This window comes from Rhynchophorus ferrugineus, unplaced genomic scaffold, assembly GCF_030347505.1.
Source record: "Rhynchophorus ferrugineus isolate W39M unplaced genomic scaffold, kcgeb_rfMv2 rfM3, whole genome shotgun sequence".
Taxonomy (NCBI): Eukaryota; Metazoa; Arthropoda; class Insecta; order Coleoptera; family Curculionidae; genus Rhynchophorus; species Rhynchophorus ferrugineus.
Genome location: NW_027472582.1, coordinates 60,277,835 through 60,298,098, shown reverse-complemented (window position 1 = coordinate 60,298,098; position 20,264 = coordinate 60,277,835). Strand labels below are relative to the sequence as shown.

General features: G+C 32.1%; 1 protein-coding gene across 4 annotated transcripts in view; it reads left to right on the top strand.

The window, feature by feature from the left end:
* The window catches only part of LOC143193050 (high affinity nerve growth factor receptor), a 285,362-nt gene that overhangs the window by 74,244 nt on the left and 190,854 nt on the right, over positions 1–20,264 (top strand). The gene's annotated exons all lie outside the window — the stretch shown is intronic.

Genomic DNA, 20,264 nt, shown 5'->3' with positions numbered 1-20,264 from the left:
TCTTAAAATAATTGGAATTTTGAAGAATCCTCTGGGAGGATGGAAGGAGGAAGAACATAACCCTTTTTCTAAGAAGAGGATTCTCAGTTTCTGGGTAATCCGCCTTAGAGTCCATCTAAATCAATATTATTTTATTGCTGAATCCACAACTTGTATAATCATTTATCTCTAATGTAACTTTCGTTGCTCTATCTCATTTTGTCTTTTACTAGTTTACATTTGAGTTCAATTTTGTTAAACTTCGTTAGATGTCAGATATCTGTAGAAATACCTGTGGCAAATATTCCAGTATACTCGGACTGTTAAAACGTTAACTGGAAAATAAAAGTAAGAGCGATATACTAGCGCTTGGCCTACGAGTTAAAACAGTATTCTAAAAATATTTTTGTCACATATATTGGCATTTGTTGAGAAAAGCTATCATACATTTTAGTTAGCTTATCGTACTTCTTCAAGACATGCCAGTCAATACAAAATTGCGATGGTGCATATTTACTACAAACAAGAAGACTGAGTACGACTTTATTATAATAGATACATAATAATACAGTAGCTATTATTAGATAGCAAAATACTATATTTTGCGTTGAAAAATAGTTTTTATATCTAGTTGCAAGTTGTAGATAAAATTAGGTCGTTCTAACAGCATAGATGTTACAAAGCCCTGTTAAATAGCAACCATACACAATGAAACAAGATATTAATAGTGTTTAAATATTCTATGCTATATGTTTCGTTATTTAGAACTCAGTGTATACCCGGCGAATATTAAATACCCCAAATATATCAAGAGAAACAACAAGGTAATATTTTCCCACAGCGATGCTCGACCGCACGTTGCTACATTAGTTAAAGAAACATTGGATTGCCTTTCTGGGATGCGGCATACCAAATCTAATATTTATCATTTAATATCACTTGTAAGATATAGAAGTTATATGTGTTGAATTGTAGTTCATTCATAGTCACATAACAACATTCCAATCTAAATAAAATATTGAAACAAAAATAATGTTTTTAAATATAATATATTTTCTCGTTTCTGTTCGAAGTAACTGATTAGAGACGCAATCTGCTTTTGACTCTATCGAATTACTTCAACATTTTCAATCAAAATAATTACAAATATTAAGAAGTGGTATTGAAAACAAGCAAATTACCGAAATCACGTTTGCTGATTTATAACCTGTAATTATTATTACTAATATAACAGGTCAATTGAAAAGTCCCCAGCCTACCATAATAAAACACATTTTTTTGGAAAAATTAGTTTTTTATTCAATATAATTCTTTTCAAGGGTGATACATTGACTAGCGACCCTCCAACTTTTCGATACCATTTTAGTAGTACAATTTGTCCCTTTGCTTCAAAATAGGTCGCAGTTTCGGTGATCACCTCTTCATTCGACGAAAATTTCTTTCCAGCGAGCATGTTTTTGAGATCTGAGAACAGAAAATAGTCGCTGGGGGCCAGATCTGGAGAATACGGTGAATGAGGAAGTAATTCGAAGCCCAATTCATGGATCTTTACCATCGTTTTCATTGACTTGTGACACGGTGTATTGTCTTGGCGAAACAGCACTTTCTTTTTCTTAAAATGCGGCCGTTTTCCGGCGATTTCGTCCTTCAAACGGCCCAATAACGCTATCTCATTCCTTTTTCAAGACAATCAATGAAACGCTAAACCTTTCCAGCCGACTGTTGCGTTTTCCCACGCTTTGGAGCGGGTTCATCGTGTGCAGTCCACTTGGATGACTGTCGATTGGACTTCGGAGTGAAATGATGGAGCCATGTTTCATCCATTGTCACAAATCGATGCAAAAACTCGGATTTATTACGCTTGATCACTGCTCCGAATCATCAACTCGTCGTTGTTTTTGGTCAAAAGTGAGTTCGAGCGGCACCCACTTTTGAAAGAGCTTTCTCATACCCAAATATTCTGAATGATATGATGTAAACGTTCAGTTGATATCTTTAGAGTGTCTGCTATATCACTGCATTTCAATTTACGGTCATTCAAAATCATTTTGTGGAGTTTTTAAATGTTTTCGTCGGTAACAACCGCTTTTGGGCGTCCACCGCGTTCACCGTCTTCGGTTCTCATTTCACCACTTCTAAACTTAGTATACCAATCCTTGATGGTTGATTTTCCTGGGGCAGTGTCCAGAAACTCGTCATCAAGCCAAGTTTTTGCTTCAATTGTATTTTTTCCTTTCACAAAGCAATATTTTAGCAACAGGCGAAATTTCTTTTTATCAATTTTTTCCACAATAACAAAAGTTGCTTCACTCAAAATGTTATAATTCACAAACTAATGTTTCGACAGCCGTCAAACTTATACACGAATCTTTTGAGGGTTAGGGCTAACTAAAAAACATATGAATTTAATTCTAATAGCGCCATCTATGTGTCCGGCCGGAGACTTTTAAATTGACCTGCTATAAGAATTTGGCAAACGTTTGGCAACCTGGCGAATTTTGTAGGCTGATTATGTTACATCTTCGAAGGTAACATTGTATCTCTTTTTAACTAGAATAAAATAAGTAGGAAAATATTTTTATGGTTTTAAAATGAATTTATAAATTACCATATACAAGAAATTCGACATAGTGATGACATAAGTTCATTCTTATTTTGAATAAACTATAGGTACCATATTTTCAGTCTAAAAAAAATGTTCATTTGCAGTCCTACAAACTCAGATTTTCTATGTTTATTTGACATATTTTACCTTGATAGTTGGCATAGGATTGTCTCAATATAAAATTGTTGTCCCAAATACAGTCATTTATGGAATACTTTTCAGATACTAAAATTAATGAATACAAAAGCTCTGGTGGTGCAACTGATGGCACTCGTTTAACTTTGCCACTGACGCAATATAACCCAACGGCTTCATTTTCTAATTCAACGCCTTACAATGTGGACAAACTGACTTCATACATCCAATAGCAAAGCTCTGGTAGGCACTGTTCTTAATTAAAACATCGCTGAAACAGAAAATTAAAACATAAACTGAAGACAGGTCGTTTTAAAATTAGATTACCAGTTATTTGCGTGAGTGTGTGATATTCAAATCCTTTCAATTTTATTTCCACTTTCTCATTATTGTGCAGTCCAATTAGACCAAAAATTATCGTGGTTTATAGCATTTGGAACTCTTCGCTACAAGCTTTTCGACGGTATGACAATTGAACTGAGTAGAAATACTCAAAATAAACCAACCAAGTAACCAAATTAATAACTTCGGTTGAGGAACTTAAATGTTTAAAAGAAAACAACAAATTAAATTCACACTAATTGAGAATCAATTTAAAAACTGTCAAATTCAAAGCATGTTTCGTAGTCAGAGACGGTCTCCAATCTATTGATATATTCAAGCAATCCATATTAATTATCAGGTTGCCATTACAAATATAAATTTACTAAATAAATTTCAATTATTTTTTTACATTATGACTTGGTACTCTGTTATTTTATTTAATTATAATAAAATGAAAATTAATCGAATGTCTATTTTAGGTTTAGATTTTAGCTGAAGTTGCTGAAATTGACCATTACGACGACAAAAACCGTTAATTCGATAAACCCATCTCATATCGCCCTGCCTATCCGTGTCAGATTGGTTTCAGAACAGTTTGAAAGGGAAATTGTTAAATCTGCGGATGCATCCAAGGAGTTTATCTTAATATAAGGGGTATTCTATTTTAAAAGTTAAAAACGAAATATTTTTTCCATGTCTTTAAAGCATAATCCTTTAGGAATATGTCCTTAAAATCATATTTCGAAATTTCAATTATTTTCAGATATATAGCAGTTTTAGTGAGGCGACCAAAATTTTACTAGTTTAAGAAACTAGTTTTTTCAAGATGATTCACGTGATATCCGAAATTTTACTGAACCGATAAACTCTAAATTTAGTATTAACATACTTCATATATATTTCTATTATTTTACCAATTAAAATAAATGTTAAATGTAAAATGAATTGTAAAAAAGCCTCGTTTTTGGAACCGCGCTAATTGGCAAAAAAATTTTGTTTGATATTTTCAACTTTCTACAAGAGCAGCACTACTTTATATATAAAAAATTTTTTCTTGGTTTCAAATTATTATGAAATTTGCAACGTTGTCAATGGGGTCGCGCAATATTTTTGAGATCCTCAACTCCAACAGCCTGTAATTTTTTTGCATTTTAATTTTTTTAAAGATTTTTTCCTTTATGTATTCTTTAATATTTTTAAATACAGACTAGTAAAAAAAGACAGAAGTGATATTCTTATATTCTTATTTCACTTTAATTCATGCCCCTAGACTAGAATAGACCCCTTATTTAATGCTGCGTTTCTAATAGTTTGAATGGCAAAATGAGAAATGTATTTTAAGTTTTTCAGTGCATTTTTCAAATTTTCTTCTTGATATAAACCTTCCTCGAATTGGTCTCACCGATCTCGAGTTTTACACTTAACAACACATAATTTTTTTTCTAAGTTTTAAAGTTTCCTATTTACCAACTAGGTTTTATCTGGAAGGAACCTACTGCTTAACGTGGGCTCCGAACCACGGTTCTCGGCATTAAGCCTAGTCGGTAAGCTAGACTAGAGACTAACTTGAGACACAGAAGACATCCGGTCTTACCAAGTCTGGCTACTGGCGTGACTGTGGTCATTTTCCTTGTCGAATATTGCACCTTTACCTTTTGGACAATCACAATTATAAAAACATACATTTGACCCTGGCCACTGCGCTAAACAAACCGGCTATTTTTTTTGTATTTTATATAATACATAATGATGAATAGTGTTTTTGTTAAAATAAAATTTATTTAATATAATTCTCTTTAATATAAATACCAAAAAATATTTTGACGTCTAAAAGAAAGAAGAATGAGTCAGCTTTGAACAGACTATCTATATTTGTTTTATTTGTGATACTAACCAATATTTTGATTTAAAATATTTTATAGGGCTCCTTGTTTAAAGGAAATTAAGATAACTTTTGCTGTATTAAGTTAACAGAAAAGATAGGGATAAAAGTATATTTAAAAATAATTACAATATATACTCTAGAGATAATTCGAATTTCATTCAGAAGGTTCTGTACAAATATTAATACAATTTTGATTAATAAAATTTGTCTACTAATCTACTAATGTACTCAAGTACATTAAACCCATCTCATATCGGCCTCCCTATTATTGTCAGATTGGTTTCAGAACAGTTTGAAAGCGAAACTGTTAAATCTGCGGATGCATCCAAGGAGTTTATCTTAATATGTGTTAAGGGATATTCTATTTTATAAATTAAAAACGAAATATGTTTTTAAAACATAATCCTTTAGGAATATGACTGTAAAATCATTTTTGGAAGTTTTAATTATTTTCGGAGATATAGTAGTGAGGCGACCAAAATTTTACTAGTTTAAGGAACTAGTTTTTTCGAGATTGTTTACGTGATATCCGAAGTTTTACTCAACCGATAAACTCTAAATTTAGTATTTGTATTCTTCATACATTTTCCATTATTTTACTGTTTCATATTTTTTTCCCTCATGAATTCTTTAAGTATTAATAAATACAGATTAGTAAAAAAAGACAGAAGTAATATTGTTATTTTCTTATTTCACTTAAAAAGAAAACGTTAAATTTCATGTTACCGGACTAGAATATCCCCTTCTTTAACGTTGCGTTTATAATAGTTTGAATGGGAAAATTAAAAATGTATTTTACGTTTTACCGTGCATTTTTCAAATTTTCTTCTTGATATAAACCTTCCTCGAATTGGTCTCACCGATCTCGAGTTTTATAATTAAGAACACCTTAATTTTTTTGCTATATTTTAAAGTCTCCTTTCTACCAACTAGGTTTATCTGGACTGGTCACAGAAGACATCCGGTCTTACCCAGTCTGGTCACTAACGTGACTGTGGTCATTTTCCTTGCCGAATATTGCACCTTTGCCTTTTAAACAATCACAATTATAAAAACATACATTTGACCCTGACCACTGCGCTAACCAAGCCGGCTAATTTTTTTTTGTATTATATATAATACATAATGATGAGTAGTGTTTTTGTTAAAATAAAATTCATTTAATATAATTCTCTTTAATATAAATACCAAAAATTATTTTGACGTCTAAAAGAAAGAAGAATGAGTCAGCTGAACAGACTATCTATATTTGTTTTATTTGTGATTCTAGCCAATATTTTGATTATATTTAAAATATTTTATACGGCTCCTTGTTTAAAGGAAATTAAGATAACTTTGTCTGTATTAAGTTAACAGAAAAGATACGGATAAAAGTAGATTTAAAAATAATTACTTAAGATAATACGAATTCATTTCATTCAAAAAGTTCCGTACAAATATTAACATAAATTTATCGTCTTTTTGTCAATTATCTGTCAAAATTTTTACGTCGCATGATAAAGTATCGTGGATTAGTCATATGACATACATTGCCTTGGCCACATTAAAACAAATGCGGAAATATTGAAATTGGAAGCAACATTTTTATTAAAAATAGATTACCGTTTTTTTGCGAAATTCCCAAAACCCACAAAACAAACGCACATATTCCAAATATACGCTATTAATCACTTTCAATAATCTGACAAATTCAATCTAAACCAGCGAAATTCTCGCAGTATTTTTTTCCGGTCCCACCAAATAAAAAAAGCGTTGATAGATAGCTTCGACCTATTGATTCAAAGGGCATTTACATCGAAAATTGTTTGTTTGTAACTATATTTTTAATGGAACTTTTTAATAAAGGGGAACCCACACTTCACAAATCCTTTAAAGCGTTTAAAATTTAATTTATTCCATGTTTCATTAAAGTTGGCTAATTCCTTAAGAATAATTTGCATATCCTTTGTTGTTTTTTTTTTGTTCCCCAATTTCGACTTTACCGAAATTAAATGAAATTGAATAATATTGGATAATCGGTCGATTAGAAATATTTAGATTAACATTGATTTGAATTCGTAGAATATTGTAGAATTAATTATTGAAAATATAAAATATTGTCGTTATTTCAAATTGTTTTACCATGTTGTATGTCTGTTTGTCTAACTGACTTTTGACTTTGTCTGTCATAATGGTCAATATTGTACTCACTCTACTACAACGTTATCAGATTTCTAACTTTCTCGGTTGAGTAAATCGTTATTTATCAGGTATATAAAAATTGCCAATTCGGAGATGGCAAGATCAGTACTCAAATAGTTAGCAACACACGTTTATTTTTACAGCAATACTTATAGAAAAATTAATCAGTTAATAAGACATGGTTTTTTGTTACTTCATTTTTCAACACTCCAAAATGTTAACAAAGTGACAGCAGCTCTGGGTGACAATTTTAAAACTTTCTACAATTTTTAGAAAGAAACCTACGTAACGATACTATTAATGAAAAAAATGCAGGCAAGAAGTTAATGTTCGCTGCACTGTCGACTGTATTATAGGAGATTCTTCTATTTAATATTTTTAGTATACATTATTCAATACATTTTTTTTGATACACAATGTTAAGGGTGAATCCAGCACAAAGCAGAAATCCCAGCTGCAAAAAGCTGCTGCGACGAAATTATGGTTATATCAGAAATGTAGCAAAGGCCACATATGTCAGTGATTCTAATTTAAAAATTGGTTTTGAAAACATTTAAATTACTTTTTCTCGAACTCATTTATTTTATTATAGATAGATGTGTAACTAGAAATACATATATGCAAGAAATAACATATAACATAACATAGATATGCAAAGTAATATGAAATAATACATCTTGTTGCGTGTTGGCAACAGTGTTTCCGTGTAATTGATATGACGCGTATGTATTGCTCAGTTTACAAACAAAATTTTGTAGGTTACATTTCAGTGAATTATATACTTATGCTACAGTTAAAGAAGTAATCAGTGAAAGGTGTGATCTCTCAGACTTCAAAAGAGGGGAAATCAGTAGTGCTCCATAAGCGTGATTTATTTTAAAGTTTCACGAGCCATAGTATCCACGAGAATGATAACATTTAAAAAATAATTAATTAATCTCTTACAACGTCAACGATGTGCCCGTAGGTAATAAGTATTATTATATGATTTCCGTTATATAGTATAACCATCCATCCTGACATGTAGAAAATCACTTCAGTAAGCGATCTGCTGTACAACTTCTGATCTAAATCTTATTCGAGATACTATTCTAAAGTAACAGGACTACTACTAGAAATATAATAGTGTGCATCTTATAATATCATGTATGTTTGTTTGAATTTTTATATATTGCATTGACCATTATACTTTAGCATTTATATATTCATGTCTTTGTATGCTTTTACAAATTTTACATGTACTCTTGCAACATGTACATTTTATCCTACATATTTAACTCTAAACTTTATATTCGGATCATGTATTTATATTATTCTTTGCATTCTATACGTAATAACTGATAACTGATTCTGTAAATGTGTTGTGTATTGTATATCTATAAATGGATTCTAAATTTTCCCGAAGGCTGATGGGTCTCTAATAAATAAATAAATAAATAAATGTTCACTGGATATAGCTGAACATCTTCAATGTGGTAAAGTTCTTGCTATGTCTAGGATATTGCTTCCAAACACTACCTGATCCGGTCTTGCTTGAGGAGCACGTCATCAAACGTTTACTCTGCCCACCACAATTACCAAACCTCAATATAATTGAACCGTTATGGGGAGATTTAGACCAGAGAATGAGGGGTAGGAAAAATTTCTATTTTCAACATTATTTAAGCTGTCAGGTGGTTTACTCGACGGTACATGATGTTTCCTGAGCCAAAAATGGAGGATAAAGTTTATAAACATATAGCTCCGTACAACTTTTACCTATCATATAAAACTTCGTTTGGGTTTGATCTATTTCTTACAATTCTATACAATCTTAACCCATATTTCCCGCCGATTGTTTAATCAAGAGCATTCTTCGATCTAATAAAGTGTAATGTTTTTTTAACTAACATATGGAATCGATAGTTGACGAATAATACAGCGAGAAATGTCGAAACGCATCGGATTGATTGCTTTCAATCGCACAAAAATAAATCCATGTTTTTCGAACTATTATTCTGCGTGTTACAGATGGTCCTCGTTCGAAATGTCAAGTTTTTTTTTGCTTGATTTCTTATAATAGACGTGGCTGGTAAAGTGCTATTTAAAAATATCTTATGGAATCGGTAGAGGATCAAAATAATATTTGTTTGGTTCAAAGTGGTAAAAATTTAAAGTACAGCAGGGTATATTTTTTATAGTTTTTGTTAGTTAATATAATAGCTAAAATATAATAAGTTAATTGAAATGTCCCCGGCCTACCATAGTAAAACAAATTTTTTTGTCAAAATTAGTTTTTTTATTCAACATAATTCACTTCAAGGGTGATACACTGATTATAGCAACCCTCCAACTTTTCGATACCATTTTTGTAGTACGATTTGTCCTTTGCTTCGAAATAAGTCTCAGTATCGGCGTTCACCTCTTCAATCGACGAAAATTTCTTCCCAGCGAGTATCCTTTTGGGATCTGATGAGGAAGCAATTCGAAGCTCAATTCATGGATTTTTGACACAGCGAATTATCCTGGTGAAGCAGCACTTTGTTTTTCTTCAAATGCGGCCGTTTTCGGCGACTTCGTCCTTCGTACGGTCCAATAACTATGTAATAGTCGCTGTTGATGATACTTCCTTTTTCAAGGTAGTCAACGAAAATTATTCCATGCGCATCCCAAAATACAGACGCCATAACCTTGCCAGCCGACGGTTGCCACGCTTTGGAGCAGATTCATCCTGTGCAGTCCACTCAGATGACTGTCGATTGGACTTCGGAGTAAAATGATGGAGCTATGTTTCATCGATTGCCACATATCGACGCAAAAACTCGGGTTTATTACGCTTGATCATCTACAAACACTGCTCCGAATCATCAACCCGTCATTGTTTTTGGTCAAAAATGAGCTCGCGCGGCACCCACTTTGCCCAGAGCTTTCTCATACCCAAATATTCGTGAATGATATGATGTAGACGTTCAGTTGATATCTTTAGAGTGTCGGCTATTTCACTCAGTTTCAATTTACGGTCATTCAAAATCATTTAGTGGATTTTTTTAATGTTTTCGTCGGTAACAACCTCTTTCGGGCGTCCACTGCGTTCACCGTCCTCGATGCTCGTTTCACCACGTCTAAACTTAGCATACCAATGCTCGATGGTTGATTTTCCTGGAACAGTATCCGGAAACTCGGCATCAAACCAAGTTTTTGCTTCAACTGTATTTTTTCCCTTCAAAAAGCAATATTTTATCAACACGCAAGATTCCTTTTTATCCATTATTTTCACAATAACAAAAGTTGCTTCACTCAAAATGCTATAATTCACAAACTAATGATCCGAGAGCTGTCAAATTTATGCACGCATCTTTTGAGGGTTAGGGACTTTTACATTGACCTGTTAAACCTTCATTATTGAAATAGTTAATGATTTACCTCTGAGTAATAACTTCAATTATGAAGGAGCCAAAAATTGAGACTACGGGGAAATGAACAATATGTGGCAAATAATTGGTTCGTTAGCGTATACATTTCGATAATCTAATCTGGCTATCTTTATAATTTGCTATTTTCTATGATTATACTTTAACTTACTTATTAAATTATTATATATTTATATGAAAATTTGATGTATATTAGGAAACAATATGTAAATCCCTTGTTTTTTCATTGATATTAGAGGAAATATAATGAAACCGAATGGAGTTTATAATATAAATACATTAATTACCCCAGTAAGTATCTGTGAGTACGCAATATTTGAATAAAATTTTAATATATTATGGAAGTGACAACATCAATAAAAGTATCAGGATAAGGTAATTTTCGAATCTTACATAACGGCAGAGAATATATATATATATATATATATATATATATATATATATATATATATAATTAATAATACTTAATTAAGGTTAATACTTTTGTTCGCAAAAGGATAATCCAGATATACAAGCATCACATAGTGCGCGTAGCTGGTATAAAAAAAAACTAAATGCAAAGGAAATACGTTAATAATATAAGTATATGAATAATTGAATATATTGATTTTGTTACTTTGATATTGAAATATACCATATTTGACATTATTATATTTGCTTCTGTTACTTTCATAAAAGTTTTTTAGAGCGTCGTTAAAAGGTTTTATTTACATTAGGTGTATCAAGTTTTTTTTAATAAAAAATGTATTTGCTCCTTACATTTTTTTTTCGTTATGATTGAACAATTATATCGGTTAAATGGTGACCGCGATTCGCATTTCACCTTTCGGCTCTTTTTAAGGAATTTTGCATGACATCCTGCAAAATCTGAAGCTGAATTTCTTCAATTTCGTGGCGAATATTGTCTTTGAGATGTTGAATGAATGTGGGGATTATTCAAATAAACTTCTGATTTAAAAAAACCGATAAGAAAATGTCTATTGCCCTTAAATCCAGATATCTGGCTGGCCGTGATAAATCGTCTCTTCGCGAAATTAGTCTTCGTTGGAATTGAACTACATTCAATAATTGAATTGTTGAAGTAGCTGTGTGTGCTGTGGTCCCATCTTGCTGAAACCACATGTCCTCCAATTCTTGCTCTTCCATTTCAGGCACAAAAAAATTTCGAATCATATCTTGGTACCGTTCAGCAGTAACAGTTACTTCAACACATTGGTCATTTTCAAGAAAATAGGGATCAATGATGTTTCCAGCATAAATACCAATAGCTGTTTTTAATAAGTTCAATAATAATTCGTGAATTACTTGTAGATTCTGTGTTCTCCAAAACCAACTGTTCTGTTATTGACGTAGCCACTGAGAAGAAAATGGGCTTCACCGCTCATTATTAATTTAGACGAAAAATATTCATTTTTGGGAGGCAGCCTTAGGATTGCATTATTATACTCAACTCGTTGATCAGGATCTCTCGGTAGTAATTTTTGGACTAACTGAATTTTGCATGCGAATATTTTCAAAATAAACTGCGTGACCACGTCTCCAAATTAATGTTTCTGGAGAGTTTGCAACACTCGTGCAACGCGCACCAGAACCACATTTTCAGCGTTACGAGATATCCGTTGTCTTCCAGAAAGAGGCATGTCTGCTGTCGTGCCGTACTGTCGAAACTTCGCATGTAAACGATAAATTGTGGTTTTGTGAGGCACTGGAAGATTAGGATATTTGACGCAATTTCTGCAAGTGGCAATAATGGAATGAATATTTTTCAATAAATATTGTCACTATTCCTGCTCGTCCTTGTAACGTATATTTATCCATAATAAAATTTCGACTTGTTTTAAAGCGGAATTGAGCTGAACGTTACATAAACAAGATAGAGCGCAATCAAAATGGTGGCCAGACTTTTGCCCCACCTATTATCATTTTTTTCTAGTTTCAGATATCGTGTCGACTTTTACATGGTCTCAAAAGTGATGATGGGCAAATTAATTGTATGTGTGTAAAATATGTTGATTATCTTCGAATATAGGTGAAAACTGGAAATAAATATCATTAGAACTTATTTATAAACCCTATAGTTAAAATGTTTATCTGGTGAGATAATTTAATAAAAGTAGTTAAGGAAATAAAGATATAACAAGTTTGGTTTAAATATCAATTAAACCCAAACTGACAATTATCGCAAAAATATGAAAATGTTGTTGTTAATTAAACATATCGCTAACACTTGAAACCATATGCCGTCGTGCGTCCACTTCTACTTGAATGATTTAAATTATCCGATATTCCCCGATATGTATCCAGTGGGCACCCCGCTGGCAATGCCGTAAAACAAAATAAAATGTTGCTGTTAATTTTACCGGCAATTAATTTCGCTATGACGTCTGACATTTAACGCAATCACACAGTATGTACGCTAAGGGTATCAGACCGACAGGTCTTGTGCGGAGATATTGTGGGAATACCGACCAAACGATTGTTCCTTTTTTGGTAAAGCTGTATTGAAATAGACAAGTTAAAAGGCCAAGATAAAATACTGGGTCTCGTTTGAATTATGACGCATTAAAGCTGTTTATATTTATGTCGTTAAGAAATATGATTAAAAACATGATGTAAATTCCAGAAAATTTGTTTATCTGCGACTTAATCTTTAGTAGATACAAAATCCTCATATGTTATTTCATTTTAGCTTGTCTGTTTTTGGGATGTTTATAGATATTTTAACGTTTATGATCACGGACAACGAAGATAACAAATATACATTAAAAAATGTTAAGTATATCAACAATTTTATGATCTTGATGGCTTGAAAAAGATCGCTTATCAATAATGACATGCTAAGAATCTTCTGCGCCCTCGTGCGAAATACTAATAAAAGTCTTTGTTGAGCTAAATGTTAAAATGTAACGTCCTTTAAGTTGGTTCCTCAATAGCCCTTAAAAATAATCAGAGAAAAAATAATCAGACTCCAAAAAAATGATAGCAATATATTCTAACCTCTTCATTGTAAGTATCCTTAAGAAGGTATTAATTTAAAGTTTTTTAAATTTCTAAACTATAATACCCCCTTATAACGTAATTTGGAATAGTTAATAATATACTAAATAGAAATATTTGGGAATAAATGGCTTTAGAATAAATTAGTTAATTTAATGTAATTTTGTTAGTGTAATAGTGAATGCTTCTATATATATACTTATTCTATTATTAGTGGGTAATAGTTTGAAATTTCTTTTTTCAAATTTTTCATGAACATTTTTTTTATTAATCTCCTAGAACGTCAACAATCTGCCCATAGGCAATAAGAATTATTATATGATTTCAGTTATATAATATAACTATCCTGACATTTAGAAGATCACTTCAGTAAGTGATCTACTATACAACTTATAATCTAAATCTTAATCTAGATACTATTTTAACTTATTTTGTCTATCCTAACTTATTCTAGAAACTGTTCTAGCTTATTCTTGAGATTATTAAATCTCACTCTATGTGTCTATTAATCACTTCGTATGGTAGTTTGAGTTTGAGCCTACGCACTTCGCTGTCATCGCGCACATTTAACTGTTTGGCGACTGCATTGGGATTCACTAATAGTCTTTCAGAGTACTTCGCACTAACACTCAGTTTGTTGGGCACGTAATATGGAGCATTGATGATGACTCGCAATACTTTATTCTGGAACTTCTGGAGGATATCTATGTTAGATTTGCTATTAGTACCCCACAGTTCAATACCATAGGCCGAAATGGGCCTAAGTGTTGACTTATACAGCAAAACCTTGTTATCTAATGATAATTTAGATTTACGCCCTATCAGCCACTATATTTGGTTTAGTTTAGCCCCAAGCTGTTTGCGTCTTGTCACTATATGTTTTTTTCACGTCGAACGTCGATCGCAATGCAATTCCTTCATGTCTTCATGAAGTATGTAACTTCATGTGACCATACTATTTTCAGTCGTTTTATGCAAATTTGTCAAAGGTCTATAATAGTTTCTACAATATGGGAATAATCGATAGTAATAGTAAGACAAAATGTAGCAAGTGCAAGTGTTTTAGCTGGAGAGCCTAAATATTTGTTTAAATATTATTATCATAGAACAAAGGGATATTCCTGGTTGCTTGATTAGGGCGTATTTCATTTTATTCTTTAATTTAATTTCTTTAATTCTTATTCTTCTGAAAATTCTTCCTCTATACAAATTTTAACCGTGCCAAGTTTCACACCGCAAGGTGCCCTCGGATCTGGAGAATACGGTGGATGAGAAAGCAATTCGAAGGCCAATTCATGGATTTTTGCCATAGTTATCACTGACTTGTGACACGGTGCATTGTCTTGGTGAAGCAGCACTTCCTTTTTCTTCAAATGCGGCCGTTTTTCGGCAATTTCGTCATTCAAACGGTTCAATAACTCTATGTAATAGTCGCTGTTGATGCTACTTCCCTTTTCAAGGTAGTTAATGAAAATTATTCCATACGTATCCCAAGATACGGACACCATAACCTTGCCAGCCGACTGTTGCGTTTTCCCGCGCATTGGAGTGGGTTCATCGTATGCAGTTCACTCGAATGACTGTCGATTGGGCTTCGGAGTGAAATGATGCATCCATGTTTCATCCATTGTCACATATCGACGCAAAAACTCGGGTTTATTACATTTGATCATGTTCAAACACTGCTCTGAATCATCAACTCCTCGTTGTTTTTGGTCAAAAGGGAGCTCGCGCAGCACTCACTTTGTACAGAACTTTCTCATACTCAAATTTTCGTCAATGATATGATGTACACGTTCAGTTGATATCTTTAGAGTGTTCTGCTACTTCATTTAATTTCAAGTTACGGTCATTCAAAATTATTTTATTGATTTTTTAAATAATTTCTTGGGTAACAACCTCTTTTGGGCCTCCACAGTGTTCACTGTGTTCGGCGCTAATTTCACCATGGCTAAACTTAGCATACCAATCTTTGTTGGTTGATTTTCCTGGGACGGTGTCCGGAAGCTCGGCATCAAGGCAAGTTTTTGCTTCAACTGTATTTTTTCCCTTCAAGAAGCAATATTTCAACACTCGAAATTCCTTTTTATCTATTTTTTCACAATTACAAAAGTTGCTTCGCTCAAAATGCTATACTTATACAAACTACTGATCCGACAACTGTTAAATTTATACACGCATCTTGTGAGGATTAGGGCTAACTAAAAAACATATAGATTTAATTCTAGTAATGAAATCTATGTGTCTGGCAGGGGCCTTTCCAATGGATTTGTTACAGCAACGGAGCAACAAAACCTTTTTTGTTGAACATCGGCATCCGTCTTAAATCAATTAAATTTATAACTTCAAAGTTTTAATCTTAAATTATATTTTAAATTAATTGTTTGATTTTTCTGAAAAAATCGACAATTATGCTAAATCAAATTCACAAGAAATATTTTGAATATTCTTTGCTCTTAACTATAAACAAGCCAACAGGAGCAGTAGGTGCTAATTTTTTTGTGCTTTTTTTAAATTTCGCAATATCAAATTATATTTCGAAAGAATGCTGCAAGATTTGGTTCTCCTGTAGACAACCTTTCCAAATATATCCAAGAAATCTAAGGAAACTGTTAATTGTTGATCTAAATAAAATTCGATAACTACAAAAATAAATTAGATACACCGTATTAAAACTTATATATTTATCTTTGTTTGAGATATAAATGGCGATCGGAAATGCCGTGGTTGTCAGTTTCCTGTAATTTAATATCAGCTTTCTCTGTTCACCCAGTTCTTTCTTCACCGAATCACGTAAAGTACATTTCAAGAAATGATTAAGTCATCATGTCGTTAATAGAATGCGTGGATGTTTATAATCAATTAATAGTAATTTTGTAATTGAGCTAGCGCATTTTAATATACGCCACGCCAACTTATAAATTTCTTTAGTTTCTTAATATTGTTGGTTATTTAATTGATTCCATCTGTTTACCTGCAGGATATGAGATAAGAAATTTTTATAATATACCTAAGCATATATTATAAACAATGCAGTGTGATATGAAATATTACTGTATTCAAAATTATTTCCGGAACATTTTACTATAATACATTAAGTTTTACCTCCTATATTTTTCTAAACTATTTTTTACGACTTTTTTACTTGAATTACTATACAACTTTAAAACAAAAAGAGGCTTTAAGACTTTCTCCGATTCAGTTTTGATTTCCTTGTATCCAAAACGACGCTGTTTTGATTTAACTATTTTTAGTCTGATAGAACTAAATCGGGTGAATAAAGCGATTCCGGAATCTTAACGCCTTCCATTCAAAGATGTCAGTGTTAATGAGTCTCTAAGGAGTTTAGGTAACTACGTAGAAGATATTTGTCTTACCCAGCTTGATTACTAGCTTAATTGGAAATATTATACCAATCTGATTATACATTTTTGTCTATGGATAGTCAAAATTAAAAACAAATTTACTACCATGTTGTTATCGTAATAGTAAAAGGACATTCATTTCACGAGTTTGAAGTTCACTTTTCATCGCATGACAGTATTGTTTTTTAGATGGATCAATTTGAGATATTTTGATGACATAACTCAATATTATAACATTATTTTCTTTAAATTGATCTCATCTGATATCCTTATTCCGGTTTCTTAATAATAGCTGCACTTTCCCTTTCACTAGGTTTCATAGCTTCGAATTCATTTTTATACTCATAAAGCAAACTTTGGATGAAGAATCGCTGCATCTCGTGTGCCATTTTTAACCTGAAGCAATATGTAAAGATTACTTTTAAAAATAAATAAAAATAATAAAATCCATATTTTAATATTTATACAATGTTATAACAACAACAACAACAACTTCACAAATATGTATAAATTGTTAGTGCAAACAAATGTATTGTAAATATATGTAATATCCACTATTCTTAAGCTTGCTTTTCAGTTTATTGTACATATATGCATAGGTCTGCACTCTTCGGAAGTTTGGGGGAATCTTCGGCAATTACCCTTGCGCGGAAGTTGCTTCAAAAGAATTAATTTCTATACATTTTAATTAGAACCTATTTAACTACAACACTAAATCAGTTTTATATGTTCAATTTACATTAGTATTCAATGAAAGGAATAACTTGTTTTTTTACAAATTTTGATTATTCTAAATCTTCTTATATTCATCTTGTAATTGACTTAGAATTATGATACTTGTTTTATTTCAGTTACGGTATTTTTAATCTGTAGAAGTGAAACTGTTACTAATATACAGATAACTTAACTTGGACCAAGATATAGATTATCTCATTAATATGTTTTGAATTATTTGATTAATTTGATATATTCTGATAAAATATCTTTATATTATGAAGTTGTCTTCTGTTACTTAATCCAACCTGATACCCATATCCTAGTTTCTCAATATTGTTACTAGTTATTTTTTAATAAGCTACACCTTCCCTTTCACTAGGTTTCATTGCTTTGAACTACTTTTTAAACCAATAAAGCAAACTTTGGATCAAGAATGGTAGCATCTCAAGTGCCATTTTTATCCCGAAGAAATATGTAAAAATTATTTTTCAAAATAAATAAAAATAACAAAATTAATATTTTAATATTTATACCATGTTATAACAACAACAAGTTCATAAATATGTATAAATTGTTAATGCAAACAAATGTATTGTAAATATATATAATATTCACTATTCCTAAGCTTGCTTCTCGGTTTATTGCACATGTGCAGAGGTCCGGACTCTGCGGAAGTTTGGAGGAATCTTCGGCACTTACCCTTGCGCGGAAGTTGCTTCAAAAGGATTAATTTCTATATAATTTGAGTAGAACCAATTACCTTGGAGATAATGTTTTCATGCTATTTATCTGCAGTACTGTATCAGTTTTAAATGTTCAATTTGCATTTACAATCAACGAAAGAAATAACTAGAATTTTTACAAAAATTGGTTATTATGACTCTCCTTATGATTATTTTGTAATTGACTTAAAATGATGTTACTTGTCTCATTTTATTTACGATATTTTTAATCTGTGTAGGTAAAAGTTTTACTGCTATACAGATAACTTAACTGGGGTCAAGATATTGATAATCTTCAATAACCTTTGACTGATTATTGTTGACAGTATCACATATATATGGTTTAAACCATCGACGTGAAGATCTCCTACCAATTGTCAGTAAGGTGTTTATGAAAATTGTACAAACTAGACTTCAAGCAGCTTACTAGAAGCTAAGCTGAGAAGAGCAAAGCAGGGATTTAGACCTAATCGATATTTTGTAAAACATGGGCTCAAAAGTCACGGGAGAAACAAAGAAAACACCTTTTTGGGTTCAAAATTAGCTTTACTCATCAACAAAATCTCCATCAAGAGCCACGTAAACATTTCAGCGCCGATCTAACATTTCAATACCACTTTTGTAAAACGATTTATCTTTTGTCTCAAAACAGGCTGTCACCAATTGCTGTCCACTCAGATGATGATTGTTTTAATTCCGGAGTACCCTGATGGATCCATATATCGTCTATTGTCACATATTGATGCAAACATTCCAGTTTGTTACGTTTAAACATGGCCAAACACTGCTAAGAACCATCAACACGTTCTTGCTTTTGGCAAACAGTAAGCAAACGTGGCACCCACTTTGCTTCCACTGTGTCTCTACGATCACGTTTGAAATCACGCGAACGTTTCATTGTTGTTTCTGATGGAGCGGACTCCTTGTAAAACTTTTCAAGTCATTCGCTTGAGCAGTATTTTTCCCATGAAGAAGCAGTGTAAAATTAAAACATGAAATTGTTTTTAATCTACTGTTTCGAAAATAACAAAAGTAGTGTTATTTTTAGCACAATAACTCACAATCTGATGACTAGAATTCTATAAAATTTTAACAGAGTTATTTTGAAGGTTAGTACTAACTGAAAAACTGGTGAATGCATTAAAACTAGCCCCATCTGTATGTTTAGCCCGAGACTTTTCAGCCCATGTGTTAGGTAAGATTCTCGGCGTATGCCAGCTGATGCAGGAACGTGCGATTCCTTTCCTTCCTTTCCTTTCCTCTATTATCCATCTCTATGGACAGCCTGTTCAATTATGTTCATGTTTCCTGGAAACTGATTAAACTTTTTCAGGCGTCTTACGATGGTTCCTTTAGTTACGTGTGATTGCGAAATGATTTGTAAAAATCCATTTGATGTCCGATGAAGCGATGAAGATAACATGCCTCTTTCCCAGATCGTATTAGAAAAATCGTTCGTCTTATATGCGATACTTAGTGTAAAATTGAAGAACAAATCCAGAGTCACAGATTACAAAGGTTTGAACATGTCTGTCCAATGCAAAGTGAACGAATTTCACATGGACTCTTGTGGCAAAATCGATCTTTTGGGTGGAAGACAAAGTGAACAGCTTTTAAAAACCTGGATTAAATTATTCCGAGGTAACAGCTGTGGCCGACCACCAACAGTGGCAAGATTTGGTGAAAAAGTCCTCTGGCAACATGATATGGATTGGTGACGATGTTGATGATCAATCCGTTTACAGGTATTTTTGAGCGATATTTTGACAGCCTTGCAAATTATTGAAGCATATTTAAGTTCATTTGAAAAGCGCTTTTATTATAAAATAAATTTAATTTTTTTTTGTTTAAAGCTACCCTAAAACTAAAGCCACTTAGAATTATTATTCGGATTAAAAGATCGTTAAATATAATCAAAATAATCCGCAACATATTGTTTTCTTT